The sequence below is a fragment of the Lepidochelys kempii genome, chromosome 11 (assembly GCF_965140265.1).
Source record: "Lepidochelys kempii isolate rLepKem1 chromosome 11, rLepKem1.hap2, whole genome shotgun sequence".
NCBI lineage: Eukaryota > Metazoa > Chordata > Testudines > Cheloniidae > Lepidochelys > Lepidochelys kempii.
The window spans coordinates 8,267,277-8,287,249 of NC_133266.1; the positions used below are offsets into that span (position 1 = coordinate 8,267,277).

At 44.4% G+C, this 19,973-nt stretch overlaps 2 protein-coding genes across 4 annotated transcripts in view; one reads left to right on the forward strand and one right to left on the reverse strand.

The window, feature by feature from the left end:
* The window catches only part of LOC140895429 (uncharacterized), an 82,128-nt gene that overhangs the window by 42,503 nt on the left and 19,652 nt on the right, over positions 1-19,973 (reverse strand). The gene's annotated exons all lie outside the window — the stretch shown is intronic.
* Positions 12,620-19,973, forward strand: part of RALB (RAS like proto-oncogene B) — an 80,207-nt gene continuing 72,853 nt past the window's right edge. The window contains exon 1 of the mRNA XM_073305063.1: positions 12,620-12,739. The gene's annotated coding sequence lies outside the window, so the exon portion shown is untranslated. The remainder of the gene's footprint in view (positions 12,740-19,973) is intronic.

The following is a 19,973-nucleotide window of genomic DNA, read 5'->3' on the forward strand; positions in this document are numbered from 1 at the left end:
TTACTGGGTCGGGAGGCTCATAGGGCAATCTGCAGCTGACTTACCCAGTGACTCTGCCAGGGGAGTTCTCCTCTCCTCCAGCTCATCAAGGGGCTCTTACAGCTCTTTACACTGTTTATCCCACCACCTGAATAACTGGTAGTGAACTTATTTTTATTACTTCTTTACAGTAGCATCTTGGGACCCTGATCTCAGCTAAGGCCCCTTTTTGCTAGGCCCTGTACATACACATAGCCAGAGACATTCACTCCCCGGAAGAGTTTACAAGCTAAATAGATAAGGCAAACAAAGGAGGTATTATTATCCCCATTTTACAGATGACAAACTAAGGGCAAATGAATTACAAGTTAAAGTAGAAGACTTTGAGTCAGGATTCCTGTTGTGTATTCCCAGAACCAGGGCTGAAAGTAAGTTAGAGGACTTACTGGTACGTCAGAGTCCTGAGCAGGGGGCGTGGCCTCAACCGGAAGAGGCAGGGCTTAAATGCCCGGGCCCTTTAAATCTTGATTTAAAGGGCCCGGGGCTCCAGGTGCGGAAGTGGCGGCTGGGAGCCCCAGGCCCTTTAAATCACCCCCGAGCTACCAGCTGCAGAGGCGGCTGGGAGTCCTGGGGCTCGGGGGCAATTTAAAGGGCCCAGGACTCTAGCTGCTGCTACTGCAGGGGAGCCCCGGGCCCTTTAAATCACTGAGGAGCCCTGGGGACTCCCGGCTGCCACCGCTACCCCGGGGCTCTGGGCTCTGAGCTCTGGCAGAGCTTTAAAGGGCCTGGGGCTCCACTATGGTAGAGGCTGCCAGAGCCCCGAGCCCTTTAAATCCCCGCCTGAGCCCTGCTGCCCGAGCCCTGGGGTAGCGGCAGCTGGGCTCCATCGGGGATTTAAAGAACCCCGGGGCTCTGGTAGCCGCTACCGCCCTGGCCCTTTAAATCCCCGCCGGAGCCCCGCTGCTGCTACCCTAGGGCTTTAAATTGCCACCTGGGAAAGCCGGTCCCGGTATGCCGTGCCGGGGCATACCGGCTTACTTTCACCTCTGCCCAGAACTGACACTTACTCTGTAGCCTTTTCTACTCTAGGCCTTTTTCCACTGCTACAGGTTCCAATTATTGCTATCATCAGTTGAGCTCCAGATGGCAGCGCTTTTTGGGAGCACTAGTGTACACAATGCGCCAGCAACCCCTGGCTCTCCAATCACTGTGTCTTCTAGACCTACTCTGAGCATGGTTAGAAAACACAGTGGTTAATACCCTAGCACCTACCATACACGAGTTCTCCCACCATCCCACCATTTAAGGCCAAATCCAAAACCCACTGAAGCCAATGGGAGTCTTTCCATTGACTTCAGTGGGCTTTGGATCAGATTGTTTATTCCTGATGATGTAAGAGGAAGTACCATTGGGCTCTAAATCTCCCGTCTTCCTGCACTCATCAGTATACTTCCTAGTGCTCAGTAAGCCAGCTCAGATGAGTCTGCAGACTCTTTGGCCAACAGTTAACTGTTTTGTTTCCCTTGGAAATATGTTTATATTACACAGCAGCTTCACTCCACTTCTTCTTACTATTATTGTTTGCCATCTTTTTCACAGGAAGTTGACAAAGGGAGAGAGCAGAATGACCTATTGAACTGCTTTAACTCTGCACCAGAGCTGGCAGGAAAAAGGCTGTTATAGTTCAGTGTTTTGGGAATGGAAAAACAGATGGTCCTTGGCCACATTTTACAGATGTTATTCCAGTTTGAACTGAAAATTACAAAGTGTGGATCCCAGGAGTTTTTACATTTCCAAAGTATTCAAGGAATGGGAAAGTGGAAATTTCTTGCTGTAGTGCTCAAGGCTTCAGCAGTGCCACGCATTTCATTCTTTGTTTGTTTCATATGGAGCCTCTACAGCTTTAGCACACCTGCAACTGATTCATTTGTCCAGTGCAGTTCATACACTAGAGGCACATAAGCTGGTGCCTAGATACTACAGCAAAACGACATTAGATTAAATAGTCATGTGGTTATGGCAGGGGGATGAGGTGGACGAGGCTTTCTTCTGGCAACTAACGGAAGTTACTAGATTGCAGGCCCTGGTTCTCATGGGAGACTTCAATCACCCTGATATCTGCTGGGAGAGCAATACAGCGGTGCACAGACAATCCAGGAAGTTTTTGGAAAGTGTAGGGGACAAGTTCCTGGTGCAAGTGCTGGAGGAACCAACAAGGGGCAGAGCTCTTCTTGACCTGCTGCTCACAAACTGGGAAGAATTAGTAGGGGAAGCAAAAGTGGATGGGAACCTGGGAGGCAGTGATCATGAGATGGTCAAGTTCAGGATCCTGACACAAGGAAGAAAGGAGAGCAGCAGAATACGGACCCTGGACTTCAGAAAAGCAGACTTTGACTCCCTCAGGGAACTGATGGGCAGGATCCTCTGGGAGAATAACATGAGGGGGAAAGGAGGCCAAAAGAGCTGGCTGTATTTTAAAGAATCCTTATTGAGGTTACAGGAACAAACCATCCCGATGTGTCAAAAGAATAGTAAATATGGCAGTTGACCAGCTTGGCTTAACAGTGAAATCCTTGCTGATCTTAAACAAAAAAGAAGCTTACAAGAAGTGGAAGATGGGACAAATAACCAGGGAAGAGTATAAAAATATTGCTTGGGAATGCAGGAGTGAAAATCGGGAAGGCCAAATCAAAACTGGAGTTGCAGCTAGCAAGAGATATTAAGAGTAACAAGAAGGGTTTCTTCAGGTATGTTAGCAACAAGAAGAAAGTCAAGGAAAGTGTGGGCCCCTTACTGAATGAGGGAGGCAACCTAGTGACAGACTGACAGATCCAGAAGAGTACCCAGAAGTCACCTACTACAGGACAGGCCTAACAAAGAAAATAACAGAACGCCACTAGCCGTCACCTTCAGCCCCCAACTAAAATCTCTCCAATGCATCATCAAGGTTCTACAACCTATCCTGAAGGACGACCCATCACTCTCACAGATCTTGGGAGACAGACCAGTCCTCGCTTATAGACAGCCCCCCAACCTGAAGCAAATACTCACCAGCAACCACACACCACACAACAAAAACACTAACCCAGGAAGCTATCCTTGCAACAAAGCCCGTTGCCAACGGTGTCCACATATCTATTCAGGGGACACCATCATAGGGCCTAATCACATCAGCCATACTATCAGAGGCTCCAGAGTAACAGCCGTATTAGTCTGTATTCGCAAAAAGAAAAGGAGTACTTGTGGCACCTTAGAGACTAACCAATTTATTTGAGCATAAGCTTTTGTGAGCTACAGCTCACTTCATCGGATGCATACTGTGGAAAGTGTAGAAGATCTTTTTATACACACAAAGCATGAAAAAATACCGCCCCCCACCCCACTCTCCTGCTGGTAATAGCTTATCTAAAGTGATCACTCTCCTTACAATGTGTATGATAATCAAGGTGGGCCATTTCCAGCACAAATCCAGGGTTTAACAAGAACGTCTGAGGAGGGGGGCGGGTAGGAAAAAACAAGGGGAAATAGGTTATCTTGCATAATGAGTTAGCCACTCCCAGTCTCTATTCAAGCCTAAGTTAATTGTATCCAATTTGCAAATGAATTCCAATACAACAATTTCTCGCTGGAGTCTGGATTTGAAGTTTTTTTGTTGTAATATCGCAACTTTCATGTCTGTAATCGCGTGACCAGAGAGATTGAAGTATGCTCCGACTGGTTTATGAATGTTATAATTCTTGACATCTGATTTGTGTCCATTTATTCTTTTACGTAGAGACTGTCCAGTTTGACCAATGTACATGGCAGAGGGGCATTGCTGGCACATGATGGCATATATCACATTGGTGGATGTGCAGGTGAACGAGCCTCTGATAGTGTGACTGATGTTATTAGGCCCTGTGATGGTGTCCCCTGAATAGATATGTGGGCACAGTTGGCAACGGGCTTTGTTGCAAGGATAGCTTCCTGGGTTAGTGGTTCTGTTGTGTGGTATGTGGTTGCTGGTGAGTATTTGCTTCAGGTTGTGGGGCTGTCTGTAGGCAAGGACTGGCCTGTCTCCCAAGATTTGTGAGAGTGTTGGGTCATCCTTCAGGATAGGTTGTAGATCCTTAATAATGCGTTGGAGGGGTTTTAGTTGGGGGCTGAAGGTAACGGCTAGTGGCGTTCTGTTATTTTCTTTGTTAGGCTTGTCCTGTAGTAGGTGACTTCTGGGAACTCTTCTGGCTCTATCAATCTGTTTCTTCACTTCTGCAGGTGGATATTGTAGTTGTAAGAATGCTTGATAGAGATCTTGTAGGTGTTTGTCTCTGTCTGAGGGGTTGGAGCAAATGCGGTTGTATCTTGATTACCCACCTTGATTATCACTACAAAAGTTTCCCCTCCCCCCATACCCCCCGCCCCCCCCTCGCTCTCCTGCTAATAGCTCACCTGTAATAGCTCACCTTTCCTGATCACTCTTGTTACAGTCTGTATGGTAACACCCATTGTTTCATGTTCTCCGTGTATATAAAATCTCCCCACTATATTTTCCACTGTATGCATCCAATGAAGTGAGCTGTAGCTCACGAAAGCTTATGCTCAAACAAATTTGTTAGTCTCTAAGGTGCCACAAGTACTCCTTTTCTTTTAACCTAGTGACAGAGGATGTGGGAAAAGCTAATGTACTCAATGCTTTTTTTGCCTCTGTCTTCACGAACAAGGTCAACTACCAGACTACTACACTGGGCAGCATAGCATGGGGAGGAGGTGACCAGCCCTCTGTGGAGAAAGAAGTGGTTCGGGACTATTTAGAAAAGCTGGACGAGCACAAGTCCATGGGGCCGGATGCACTGCATCCGAGGGTGCTAAAGAAGTTGGTGGATGTGATTGCAGAGCCATTGGCCACTATCTCTGAAAACTCATGGTGATCGGGCGAGGTCCCAGATGACTGGAAAAAGGCTAATATAGTGCCCATCTTTTAAAAAAGGAAGGAGGAGGATCCGGGGAACTACAGGCCAGTCAGCCTCACCTCAGTCCCTGAAAAAATCATGGAGCAGGTCCTCAAGGAATCAATTCTGAAGCACTTAGAGGAGAGGAAAGTGATCAGGAACAGTCAGCATGGATTCACCAAGGGCAAGTCAAGCCTGACTAATCTAATTGCCTTCTATGACGAAATAACTGGCTCTGTGGATGAGGGGAAAGCAGTGGACATGTTATTCCTTGACTTTAGCAAAGCTTTTGACATGGTCTCCCACAGTACTTTTGCCAGCAAGTTAAAGAAATATGGGCTGGATGAATGGACTATAAGGTGGACAGAAAGCTGGCTAGATTGTTGGGCTCAACGGGTAGTGATCAATGGCTCCATGACTAGTTGGCAGCCGGTATCAAGTGGAGTGCCCCAAGGGTTGGTCCTCGAGCTGGTTTTGTTCAATATCTTCATTAATGATCTGGAGGATGGCGTGGACTGCACCCTCAGCAAGTTTGCAAATGACACGAAACAGGGAGGAGAGGTAGATACGCTGGAGGGTAGGGATAGGATACAGAGGGCCCTAGACAAATTAGAGGATTGGGCCAAAAGAAATCTGATGAGGTTCAACAAGGACAAGTGCAGAGTCCTGCACTTAGGACGGAAGAATCCCATGCACTGATACAGATTAGGGACCGAATGGCTAGGCAGCAGTTCTGCAGAAAAGGACTTAGGGGTTACAGTGGATGAGAAGCTGGATATGAGTCAACAGTGTGCCCTTGTTGCCAAGAAGGCCAATGGCATTTTGGGCTGTATAAGTAGGGGCATTGCCAGCAGATCGAGGGACTCTTTGTGTGACCTTGTGCAAATCACTTAGTTTTTTTGGTCCTCAGTTCCCAGGTATCTTTGTAGCTCTGGGGGATCAGCAGTGTTGCGGGTGCAGAATCCCTTGTTTGTACTATGAGGTGTGGGGGCAACCCAATCTCCCAGGAACAATCTGGGGAAAATGGGCAAGAGAATGCTTATTGTCTTCTCCTGAGAATTTTGGTCAAAGTAGTAGGCTACTGAGACCCTGATTCTACAACAGGTATCACTCAAGCAGACCCCTGCACCCATGTGGAATCCTATTGATTCCATACAGGCACAGGGATCCCCCTGTACACATGTATTTGCAGGATCAGGCCCTGAGTTTGTACAGTTTGCACTGTTACTGAGAAGGCAATGTGATAGGGAGGGGACACGGCAGCATTTGTCTGTTGTTTTTTGTTGTTTTTTGAAGCTGTGATCTTTTCCTTCCCGATCCATTCATGTCAAAGCAGGGAGGAAGTGGCTCCTAATCTGGCAAAGAATTTCCGAAATGGAAGCAGAGACACAGCATTTTACATAGCAGGGCCCTGGAAAATGCTGATGGGTTTGGCTTTAAATTTCCAAAAGAAGGTCTGGTCTGCATGCCTAGAGGAAGCTTGCTGATGGCAGATAGAGTGCTGGAAGGGAAAAGGGAGTCAGGCTGCTTGTTGGCAGCTGCAAGGAGTTTCCTGACCCAGCTTGTTTACTTGCTGAAGAGTTTGATCCCTTTTGAATGAAATCCCTGTGAAGTCTTTTCCCCAGGGCATGAAGGGGTTGGCTTGATGGTTGGTTATTTAATGTCTTTGGGCCAGATTCTCCTCTCAGTAATATCAATCAGTCCATTGACTTCAATCGTGTTGTTCCTATCCTCCATAAGTGTGAGTGGTCAGAGCCCTTCATTCTTGGCCTGCAAGATGTAACTACTTCCAATTTGTATTGGTATGGCCAATACACTGCCCCATTCAAGATCATGGGCACAATATATGCTTTAATTAAATAAGACCTTCTTTGCCTCTCACAGGGTAGTGTGAGCATTATCTCCTGATTGGTGTCCAGCACTTTAAGCTCCTCTGAAGTCAGATACTTTGTTTTATGTTCTCTGTGTATATAAATCTCCCCACTGTATTTTCCACTGAATGCATCCGATGAATTGAGCTGTAGCTCACGAAAGCTTATGCTCAAATAAATTGGTTAGTCTCTAAGGTGCCACAAGTACCCCTTTTCTTTTTGCGAATACAGACTAACACGGCTTCTACTCTGAAACCTATATACATACAGAGTATTATTATCAATGAGTGGTTTGGAATGGGATAGTTCAGTTACTGAGGGTTTTTTGGTGAATGTTGTCTTCACCTGCGCTAAATTGCCCTGAGTGGGCCAAACACTACAGCAGCCCACCCTACATTCTGTTTTTCTCTGCCTCCTTCTTTCCTGAGCTAGCTAGTATCTTCTTGGTGCCCAGCCAGCCTTTGTGCACCTCGTCTACTGGCACAGTATCAGGATGGTCTCCGACGGTAGTTTGTTGTCTGGGAGTGAACCTTGGATGTTAACTTTGTCTGGGACCCAAGATTGGTGCCCCAAAATACATGGTGAGTTGAAACTACCCTCCCTCAGCACTGAGGGCATGTCAAGAGTTGTGGTCTAGCGTTTCAGCAAGGCATGTTGGGAGACAGGACTATGTAAATGGTATTGGATGAATTTAGAACTGAACAGTTGTATGTCATAGTGCCTATACTATTAGAAGTCAGTGGAGATTCTCCTTTAGCAAAAGTGCTTTTGGAGCAGGAGGCTGTAAGTTATGTAGTCAGTGCGGTCATCATGAGTTCTGAGGGGCCATGGTGTGTGATACAGTGACATTCTAGGTGTCCAGGGATTTGATACTATAGTACCGTGCCCCAAAAAAGAAAAAAAAATTAAAAAGGAAATTACAGTGAAAGGAGTTTCCAGAGGAGCTTTTCTTTTGTGGCCTCTCACTTGCAGTATCTTTAGCCTCTGTGCACAAAATTCCAAAATCCTCTTTCTGACTGGCAGAACAACAGTGAAACTACACGGTTACCAGTACAGGAAGAAGTTGGATTGGGTTTGTTTTAATTGTGAGGTAATAAATTATTTCAACTAAAGAGATTTGGGGAATGCCTTTTGGCAAAACCAGTGCAGCAGTGACCATGTATGTTAGCTGATGATGGCCATACGGTTAATAGTCAGAAAGGCAACATGATCTTATAACTGACTGTGGGGTTAGGAGCTAAGGAACTCCTGAAATCTATACCTGGCTTGGCCACTGCATGGCCCTGGCTACTTAGGGCCAGATGATTGGTTACTTAGGGCATCACAAAGTGAATTTAAAGCTGCTGCAGATTTGGACCAGAGAATTTTCCCCTGTGTAAAGGGAATATCCATTGATGGCAAATTGACCCCAGAATTAGGAGCTAAGAATACTTGACACTCCTTTACCACCTGCTTCCCCCACCCCTGTGGTAAGGGCAAAGAGGGGATGTGTTGGAAGCAGGCTGAGGGCATGTCTTGGATGGGACGTAGGGGAGCAGAACTCCACTACACCTGATTCTCTGCAGGCATAGGCTCCATTCGAGCAGAGGGGCTAGTCTAATTTTCATTGCTGTAACTTCCACTGGGGCTGAGCCGGCAAGGATCAGGTAGCTACAACTAACTCCCTGAGGCTCCCACCTCACCCTGCAATAAATTGCAGCTTGGACAAAGTGGAGAATTAGGAGGCCTTAATCTTTTACAGTAGATTCACTGAACCTGGCACAGGAAGGTGTAAGTTACACCTCTGGACCAACCTCCCACCTTGTTCTGGAGGATGGTGCAGGAGATTTATCCCAAATCGGGGGACAGGTTGGGTTGCTGCTGCCTGCCCTCCACTGGGATTTCTATAGGGTGGCAACATCTTTAAAATCCACTGGGGGCTTCACAGAGATAATGCCAGCATGGCCCAGTTCTGCAACAGATCTGACCTTCTCTCCCTCCTCATGGTAGTAGAGGGAAAGGTTTGGTGTTCTCTCCAGCTTCAGGCTTTCTTCCATCAGAAACTACTCTGGGAAAAAGAAAAGGAGGACTTGTGGCACCTTAGAGACTAACCAATTTATTAGAGCATAAGCTTTCGTGAGCTACAGCTCACTTCTTCAGATGCATATCGTGGAAACTGCAGCAGGCTTTATATATACAGTGTGACATGAATGTAGCCCTTTCTAGCTGTGTTCCTCCATCTGTAAATAAACACAGTCCTTTCCTACTTCACAGGGGTATTGTGAGGACTAATTAGTTAATGTGTTTATAGCACTAAGTATGATTTATTACTCAAATATCCATAACCATAGCATTTCCCCCTCCTGCTCTAAACCTCTTGGGATTTAACTCCAAGAGACCATATGCTCGCTGCAGGACGTAAGGCTAAGTCCTCTATGCTATTTTCCGGCATCTGCATCCCACTTAACTTTTTCTGCTGACTCTGTTGCCTCTGGGTGCCTGAAAGTAATTGTAACACAGTCACACTGAATTCTCCTGAGTGCAGAAATAGCAGGTAAAGGCAAAGGATTCCTTTTCCAATTTATGCTTTTTTGTTTGTTGGTTTTAGTGTTGGGAAATTAACACCACCTCCCATTGCTCACAGCTAAATATTTTAGAATTTTTAATTACTGCAGTAACTCATGATGTCATAGAATAACAATCTCAGTATACATTTGAAAAGAATGCTTCAACTCCAGGGACTGCAGTAGAGTTACTCCTGATTTGCAGAGGAATGAAAGGAGAATGAGATCGCGTGCGCGCGCGCGTGTGTGCGGACGCATGCGCACACTCGTTGTAGGAATCACATCATCAAGTACTGAAATGCAGGGGTGGAACACGGCAGCTGTTCAATAGTTCACAGCAACTCTGTGCAGTAATTTAAGAGCAAAGAATGCAGTATACTCTTGAAATTATCTAGAAACCTAAGGAAGTAGAATGAACTTCAGACTTTTGTAAATCAATTTATATGCCAGCCACTGTCAAGAAACTGTAGAGATTTTATTTAGGAATGTGACAGGTACTTAAGCAATAACTAATTTTTACATGATGGCCATTTTAATTATAGTCCTGCTGCCTCTAGGTGATTTCCTGATGCCACTCGCTGTCTGTCCCCAACTCCTGAGAATCTCCTTCCTTCTCACCTCCATGGTGGCTTCCTCCCTCCCATGATCATTTCCTTCTACCTCCTACTCACCATTGCTCTCTCCTGCTGCCCTCCACAACACTAACGTCTCCTTTCTTCCATTCTCACCAGCTGTGGTTCACTCTCATGGCCTTCTCCAGCACCTAATACCCATCATTTCCCAGAATATCCAGTTCCATGTTCACTGTCTGATAATGAGAGAAGACACCCTGAATCCAGAGAAGGGAGGCTCTTTTCGTATGAACTGGCCTCAAACACTCTTGAATAGCTCTATAGGAAGTACCTTCTCACATACCTGTAGTGCTATATAAATAATAACACAATACGTAAAATCCATGCAGTGCTTCAGTGCTGTACAATGAAGGAGTCAGAAGGTTAAATGAAACTCAACTCCTAAATTAAGGCAAGGTCCAGCTCTAAGATCAAGGCCCTGGCTAGGCAGAGCTCAAGGGACTGAGCCTTTGAGAATCAAAGAAAATTGCAAACATTTAGGAGAAAGAAAAGGAGTACTTGTGGCACCTTAGAGACTAACCAATTTATTTGAGCATGAGCTTTCGTGAGCTACAGCTCACTTCATCAGATGCATTAGGAGAAAAAGGCCCTTCTGACAGAGAAAAGAGCATGAGAGCGCCCAAGGAATCCATGCAAGGGACAAGCAGAAATTGGTAGCATAACAAAGGTGGCTTAATAAAAGTGGGGCAGAATTTTACATCGTAGGCCTTATTCTAATCATGTTTACACCGGGGTCAATCAGGTCAAACACACACAGGTGAAATATCAGTGTGTAACTGAGAACAGAATTGGGCCCAATGGGTTTGGAGTTACTCTGGGGCAGCTTCTTAAGATAGGAGGTTGCTTAATAAGTGTGATCTCTTGTAGAGGTTTCACCGTACTATTAAAAATCAAGGTGGAGGGAAGAGAAACAAAAATTTGCCTGTGTTTTTTCTGGGGTGAAACTTCAGAGTCTGCAAGAGGGGATGCGTGTGTCTATTGATCTAGGTTCCTACATCATACTCACCACCCTAGTATCGGAGGGCCTTACTTCATCAGATTTGTCTGCCCAATTTCAGATGCCACCAGCCTCCACAGCTCAAAGCTCCCATAGTAATTGGAGATGTTTAACCATCCATTCTGAAGTGGAATCAATTACAAAAGCCCCAAATGTGACCATAAAAGCTTTACAGCCAAAATGTTTGAGTGTTTCAATTTCTTTTGTTGGTTGTTTGCTCTTTTGGGAGGTTTCTTTGGGAATCTTATCATTTGATAAATAAGCATTTTACCAGATGCTGCTGCTGTTATTAGGCTGTAAACTATTGTTGTTTATTCTCCTCTTAAATAACCTAGACTAGTTCCTGAAATTGAAAGGCTGTGACTTCCACTGGCAAAGAGCACAAGGAGAATAAGAACACTGGCACCTAAGGACTTGTTTAAACACTGGAACTGAAAAAGCAACACTCTGCTGTGCAGATCAGAATGGAAGGTTTTTCTAACAAATCTCCCAAGAACCCAGCTACTGAAATGCCTTGAAAGTCCTAAAAATCAACACAGATTGCTACCAAAGGCTGATACAAGAGTACAGAAATAGGAGTTACCGTGTCGTTTGCTGTGAAGGCCTAGTCCCGGTGAGTAGCCTCGATGCTGAATCCTGAATGAGCTGCAGCCAGGAGATCAACTAGAGAGGAAGTCCAGCAAATGGGGAATTGTAAACTTGGGAAGGAGATTTGGAAGGCGTGTGCAATGCATGACACAATAGTTGGCCACAGCAAACAGCATGGAAAAAAACATTTTTATGTGCTCGATGATTGTGTAATGAAATTATATTGCTTTTTCCTGACTGCTATTTGAGGCCATCGTATAAACAGGTATCTTGACAATGTGAGGGAGAGAAATGGGTGACAGTTAATTTAGAACATCTGCCTTGCTCCAAAGACTTACTCATTCCTATTTTAAAGCATATAAATGGTAATCTGAGAAACAGACTATAATGACATGGCCTGGATTATTTTTACAAGGGGTTACAATTAGAGATTGTCTTGAGACACAACGTCTGGAGCCGGATCCAAACCTACACAGAGTGTGGATCTGAACTTGCACATTGACTTTCAATGAAATTTAGAAACCCAAGTGCTTAAGTCACTTCTGAAACTGGGGCTTAGGCTCCTCAATTACTGAGATGCTTTTGAAAATTGTACCCATGGTTTCTTCACTGAAGAATTTAAAAGATAAGGTTCTGGTTCTGCTATTGGATCTATGCAAGTGGACTCTCGTGCCTGCATGAGCTCTGCTGGAGTCAATGGAGCCCTGCGCAGGTATAAGGATCTTCCCCCACGGATCTCATCGCAAGATCAGGGCCTCCTACTCATAAAATGATGAATGAGGGAAACAAATAAAGGAAGCAGGAAAGAAGGACAAAGACCTTAGCAGCAAGTCCATGATGTTGCTTTCAGGCTGAGCCTGGTGATATCTTAAATATCGTCTTATAAGTAGTCATGTCTGTTTATTTTAACTTTTATTGAGAGGCGGCCAGAGATATTGTCCATCCCGTGGCTCAGAAGAGTTGACATTTCAGTTCTCTCTGTTTCCTGGTGTTTAGAACGAGTGTATGATATCATATCCTGAGCCCTTCCCCTTTCTCCTTGCCCTGTGAAGCACTAGGAGGAGTCCAGCCGCAGTCACTGTGTGAACTGGCCTGGAACGCTGTAGCTGATTGTGTGGGGCTGCTTTTGCCACTAACTGCCTGCTTCATGCGTGCTCTCTAAGAAATACCAGCTAGAAGACTAACAGCCCTTCTGAGCACAGTGAGTATCAGCTAATTAAGCCAACAATTTATCTAAATCAGAAAGCTGTATCAAGAAAACGGTGTGTGCACCCTAGACAGTTAATAAAAGCCAAAGGACAACACCCCACTTTCGCTTTCATCAGTGAAGCAAACAAGGAACAGCTGAGTTTCCTGATATAGTTGGAGTGAAAGGGGCAGTGGATGGGCTGTCTAGTGTACAGAAATTAGATCATCGGTGGGTACCAGTGGCAGGGGAGGAACGAGGCATATTCACTGTATGAAGCAACGTAGCACTCGCTGTGGAGACACAAGAACAAAAACTACTACTTTGTTTAGATGTGACGGAATGAAAACTTGACATTGCAATAATGTTGTATGACAAGCACCTCTTACTTTTGTTGCATCTCCTTTGACTTAAATGAGCTTCACAGTACTAGATGGCAGTAAACTTAATATAAAGGGAATCAAAAGGCCATTTTCCTCTGCTAATTTCTGTACATCCCTAAAGCTCACAGACTGAGCAAACTTACCAAGAGTGAGTCATTGACACTCCTTAGCATAACTACCAAATGTTCTTGCTCCTTCTGCATTAATCTATATCTGTTTCTCGCTCTGTAATTTAGAGTAAAGGAAGATCTAAATGTAAGGAGTTCTACCATTCTTGATGGTGCAAGGACTGGACCTTCTTGTGTTAGATGTCTGTGTAATGCTAGAATATCTCAGAAGTACAATGTGCAGCCACTTCCAGCATAAGGAGTTTTATAGTGAAGAGAAATCTTCAGCTTGCCTTCTGCAATGTGGTTCTGTAGATACAAGCTAAGTTATTCATTAACACATAAAGCTGATTTATTTTAAAAGGATACTGTCCAATTTCACATTTCACTTACTTTAACAGTCTCTTAAACATAGGGCCAGATTCTGCCACTCTTTACTCACATTGAGTATTACCTTATTCTGACTTTAATGGGACTGCTCGCAGAATAAGGTACTACTTGATAAGAATGGCAGAATATGGCCCTTAGATTTTATGTCACTCATACACTTCACAAGATTTAGAATATCAACATTCAGTATAAAATTTATAACTGCCACATAAAACACTCAAATCTATCCCCCATATCTAGTTCATGAAGCAACCCCCTTCCTACCTGCTTGCAAAAGATGTGCTGTTATAGTAGCAAATGCCAGTCTGAGTCTTGCTATACTTTCTATAAGACCCATACAAAGCCAGTAGCCGCCTCTGTCTGTGGTGTACACGCATGCGCTTCATTTTGAGTCGGACCTACAGATCGCATGGTGATATTTTTGTGAATGAAAGGGAGGGACCAATAATTGTGGCTTGACTTGCTAAAAATATAGGCATAGTTTAGCCTATCAGAGTTTAGCAGGAGCTGCACGGTTTTCATTATGTGGTGCCTCAGTGTATCCTCCACTACCTTCCTGTTGTGCTTCTTATCCATCTTTTCTCTTACTGCAGTTTTATCAGCTCATTTATAGGGGCGCCTGAGCAGGAGAACAGTAGAGAGGATCATCTTTGTCTACTGTCATCTCATCTGTCTTGTGAGTTTTCCAGTGAAGATTCAGAAGTTAAAGAGTTTAGAATTGTCTGGGAGTTAAAGGCAGTTGACTACTGGACACTCATCCATTGCAAACAGTTGTTTTTCTGGCTCCTCCTCCATTTTGATAGTTCCACTCAGATCTAGAAGGTGAGGAAAACCTCTTACATGCTTGTTCCTCACTTAGAAAGGTCTGCTTCTCCAGTGCAGCTAGGATACCAGTGGAAAGCAACCCAGGAGGAAAAAAAATACTTCTCTTCATGAAACAAAGCACGCTGGTAAAGATGTGGGAGCACGGTGCATCCAGTTCCATGATGTCGGTCTAATATCCTCCTATGTGCTGCTGGATCTAGATTTAGGAATGTAGGAGTTGTTGTACCAGATCAAATCTTTGAATCAGTTATCTTTGAAAACTCATGGCGAACCGGGGAAGTCCCGGATGACTGGAAAAAGGCTAATGTAGTGCCAATCTTTAAAAAAGGGAAGAAGGAGGATCCTGGGAACTACAGGCCAGTCAGCCTCACTTCAGTCCCTGGAAAAATCATGGAGCAGGTCCTCAAAGAATCAATCCTGAAGCACTTGCATGAGAGGAAAGTGATCAGGAACAGCCAGCATGGATTCACCAAGGGAAGGTCATGCCTGACTAATCTAATCTAATCGCCTTTTATGATGAGATTACTGGTTCTGTGGATGAAGGGAAAGCAGTGGATGTATTGTTTCTTGACTTTAGCAAAGCTTTTGACACGGTCTCCCACAGTATTCTTGTCAGCAAGTTAAGGAAGTATGGGCTGGATGAATGCACTACAAGGTGGGTAGAAAGCTGGCTAGATTGTCGGGCTCAACGGGTAGTGATCAATGGCTCCATATCTGGTTGGCAGCCGGTATCAAGTGGAGTACCCCAAGGGTCGGTCCTGGGGCCGGTTTTGTTCAATATCTTCATAAATGATCTGGAGGATGGTGTGGATTGCACTCTCAGCAAATTTGCGGATGATACTAAACTGGGAGGAGTGGTAGATACGCTGGAGGGGAGGGATAGGATACAGAAAGACCTAGACAAATTGGAGGATTGGGCCAAAAGAAATCTGATGAGGTTAAATAAGGATAAGTGCAGGGTCCTGCACTTGGGACAGAAGAACCCAATGCACAGCTACAGACTAGGGACCGAATGGCTAGGCAGCAGTTCTGCGGAAAAGGACCTAGGGGTGACAGTGGACGAGAAGCTGGATATGAGTCAGCAGTGTGCCCTTGTTGCCAAGAAGGCCAATGGCATTTTGGGATGTATAAGTAGGGGCATAGCGAGCAGATCGAGGGACGTGATCGTTCCCCTCTATTCGACATTGGTGAGGCCTCATCTGGAGTACTGTGTCCAGTTTTGGGCCCCACACTTCAAGAAGAATGTGGATAAATTGGAGAGAGTCCAGCGAAGGGCAACAAAAATGATTAGGGGACTGGAACACATGAGTTATGAGGAGAGGCTGAGGGAGCTGGGATTGTTTAGCCTGCAGAAGAGAAGAATGAGGGGGGATTTGATAGCTGCTTTCAACTACCTGAAAGGGGGTTCCAAAGAGGATGGCTCTAGACTGTTTTCAATGGTAGCAGATGACAGAACGAGGAGTAATGGTCTCAAGTTGCAGTGGGGGAGGTTTAGATTGGATATTAGGAAAAACTTTTTCACTAAGAGGGTGGTGAAACACTGGAATGCGTTACCTAGGGAGGTGGTAGAATCTCCTTCCTTAGAGGTTTTTAAGGTCAGGCTTGACAAAGCCCTGGCTGGGATGATTTAACTGGGAATTGGTCCTGCTTTGAGCAGGGGGTTGGACTAGATGACCTTCTGGGGTCCCTTCCAACCCTGATATTCTATGATTCTATGAAATCAGGGGTCCATCTAGTGCAGAATGCTGTATCGGATCTTCAGAGGAAGATGCAAGAAATCCTGTAGTGGAAAGTGTATGGAATAAATTGTTCATGGGGGAATCTTCTGTCTAATATCCATGTGTTAATGGCTGACTTATGTCCTGAAGCACGAGGGTTTATTTCTCTTTTATCTCATCTGATGTAACTGTGGATATTCTCATTACCATATAAATGTTCAATCCCTTTTTTGAATCCTAGGTTACTGGCCTAGTGGACAGGGGAGTCTTGGTCTCAGTGATATCTTATCACAGAATCATAGAAATGTAGGAGTGGAAGGGACCTTGAGAAGTCGTCATCTCCAGCCCCTTGCACCGAGGCAGGACCAAGTAAACTTAGACCATCCCTAACAGGTGTTTGGCCAACCTGTTCTTCAAACCCTCCAATGATGGGGATTCCAAACCTTCCTTGGTAATATACTCTGGTATTTAACTATCCTCATAGTTAGAAAGCTTTTCCTAATAGCTAACCTAAATCTGCCTTGCTGCAGATTAAGCCCATTACTTCCTGTCCTACCTTCAGTGGATATGGAGAACAATTGATCACAGTTGTCTTTATAGCAGCCCTTAACATATTTAAAGACTGTTACCAATCTTCTTTTCTCAAGACTAACCATGCCCAGTTTTCTTGGCCTTTCCTCATAGGTCAGGTTTTCTAAATCTTTTATGATTTTTGTTGCTGTCCTTTGGACGCTCTCCAGTTTGTCCATGTCTTTCCTGAAGTGTGGCACCCAGAATTGAACACTCTACTCCAGCTAAGGCCTCACCAGTGCTAAGCAGAGCAGGACAGTTTCCTCCCGTGTCTTACATACAACATTCCTGATTATACACCCCAGAATATTTAGCGTTTTTTGCAACTGCATCACATTTTTGTGATTCCTTATAACCCCCAGATGCTTTTCAACAGCACCACTGCCTAGCCCTTTGTTCCCCATTTTGTAGTTGTACGTTTGATTTTTCCTTCCTAAGTTAAGTACTTGGCTCTTATCTTTATTGAATTTCATCTAATTGAATTCAGACCAATTGTCTAATTTGTCATGGTCCTTTTTAAGTCTAATCCTGTCCTCCGAAATGCTTGCAACCCCTCCCAGTTTGGTCATCTGTAAACTTTATACGAATACTCTCCACTCCATTATCCAAGGCATTAATGAAAATATTGACTAGTATCGGACCCCGGACTGACGCCTGCGGGACACCTCTAGATCCTCCCTCTCAGTTTGACAGCAAACCATTGATAACAACTCTCTAAGTATGGTCTTTGAACCGGCTGTGCATCCACCTTATAGTAAATTCACGTAGAATGCATTTCCCTAATTTGCTTATGAGAATGTCATGTGGAGACTACGTCAAAAGCCTTACTAAAATTGAGATATATGACATCTACCGCTTCTCCCCTGTCCACAAGGCCAGTAACCTTGTGACTATGAGTTCCAAAGATTATGATTTTGATAAAAACTTTCAATTTCATATTACCAGATTTAAACTTGATGCCTTTTAGTTCCATTGGATATCACCTTATTTCTGAATAACTAGAGAGGACTACACATTTTACCTTCTTATAATATTTTGCCATACAGAAGATTTGATCACTCATCCTTCCTCTATTTGCTATAGCCTAGCCATGACTGCCACATTTCTTTAAATAGCCTTTTCTGAGAGCATTTGTTGACCGGTTCTCCTGTTGTACACTATTTTATTGTCTAATAGATTGGAAAGACCTGACATTCCTTGAAAGAAGCCATGCTGGTGTGACCCTATAATATCATGTTCATCTCTGTGTTTAATAATTTCTGCAGTGCCTTCCATCCAAGAACCTATAAGTGTGTCACAAACTTTAATTAAGTCTCACAAAGAACTTGTGAGGTAGGTCAGTATCATTTTCCCCTACCCAATTTTACAGAGTGGCATGGGGAAAGTGAGGTACAATTAAGATTTGCCCAACATCACACCGTGAGTCAGTGCCAGAGCTGCAATTGGAATCCAGTCTCATCTCCCTGTCCTGTGCTCTACTCAACAGACCACACTTATCCCCTAGACAGCTCAAGATAGATCTCTAAGGCGATGAAAACAATTGTTTTGAAATTGCATGCTTGATTATTATATTTTAATTTCTCCTAAGTAAGGAGAAATTTTAGCAACATGGTTGGTTAGTGTTTTGGTTTTTGTTTGCTCAGTTAAGGAGTCATTTCTATTTACCAGTTTGCCGTATTTTGCTCATAGTAACACTGACTGTCCCCAGATAACTATTTTTAAAGAGATCTCTGCTGAAAAACAAGGCATACACTTAAAACACATTTTGGTCTCTTTATTGACAACGTTTCAATGCCCTTTTTCATGCTCTGTGGCAGTTACACACAGTAACGCACATAACTTTAGCAAATAGAGCATAACAATGTTATTGCCCCCTGGAGCCTAAAAGATCTTGCTGCTGGCTACGTTCTCCTCTCTAAATGAAAATGTTGCCTTCGGCACATGAGAATAATTGCTTCTTTAAGAAGTATCTGCTTGGATGTGCAATTCTGTATTGTGTGTGGTGTCATCTCTGAATAAAACAGTGCACAAAGAGATACGATCATTGAAAACAGGTTTAAATTAATACTGCCTAGATACAGGCTTATAGCAAGTCACAACAAGTTTGACAGATGTACTGAGCATACTCTGCTTATTTGTCTGGGTTCATGTGATCCATAGACTTTCCTATCGCACTGCTAACAAGGGATTACATACTTCACTTTGTTGTCTAATTGTGGGAAGAATGAATGCGCCAAAAACATGTTTAGGTTGGGGTGTGGGGTGGGAATCGTGTCACCTTGGCATGCTCCCAAGCCCCAGAGACTGTGGAAGCCGTTAGACTGAACATGCATGTCCAAATCAGAACTAATTTGAATCCTTTCGTTGCTCAGTTAATATTAAGTACCAAGCACATGTCTTACTAGGTATAGGACTCTGCTTTCAGTTACACTGGTGTAAATCAATGGCCCTGCATAGCATTGAGTATCATGAGGCGTACCTGTGATGTGGAATTCAGTGCAAGGCAGATGGCACCAAGGGTGTTATCAACAACAGCTGTGTTGACCTACAGGCAGTGGTGAGCTGGAGCCGGTTTGCAGCGGTTCATGCGAACCAGTTCTTAAACTCTGAAGCCGGTTTAGAACTGGTTGTTAAAGGGATGGGCAAACTCCAGCCTGCGGGCCACATCCGGCTCGTGAGACCGTCCTGGTCGGCCCGCCTGAGCTCTCAGCTGGGGAGGCTCTGCTGAGAATCCCTTTTTAATTTTTACTCACCCAGCGGTGCTCCAGGTCTTCGGCGGCGGGTCCTTCACTCGCTCCCGGTCTTTGGCGGAACTTCGGCGGCAGGTCCTTCAGTGCCGTTGAAGACCCGGAGCGACTGATGGAACTAGTTCTTCAGCTTTTGGCAGCTCATCACTGCCTACAGGACACCAATACAAGCCAAACTACTCTTGACTTCCCCCCAAAAAGCTGTATATAACATCACACATACAGAGCAAGGATTTGTAAACAACCTGCTAAACTAATTGTAAGTAAATCAGAAAAATAAACAAAAAGTATAGCTTCTTCACCACTGAATGCAATTTAAATCCTGTGTGGTGGCAGCATTCAGAGATGTTCTTTTAAGGGTTGGCATTCCATGGTATATAGGCAATTCAAAAGGAACTCACCATATTACGAATATAATGCAGAAGTGCAAGTGTATTTTATCTCATGTATAGGAGGTTAGGTAAAGCCAAGCAGCATTCAAATGGTTCATTCAGTTCTGGTGAGGGGAA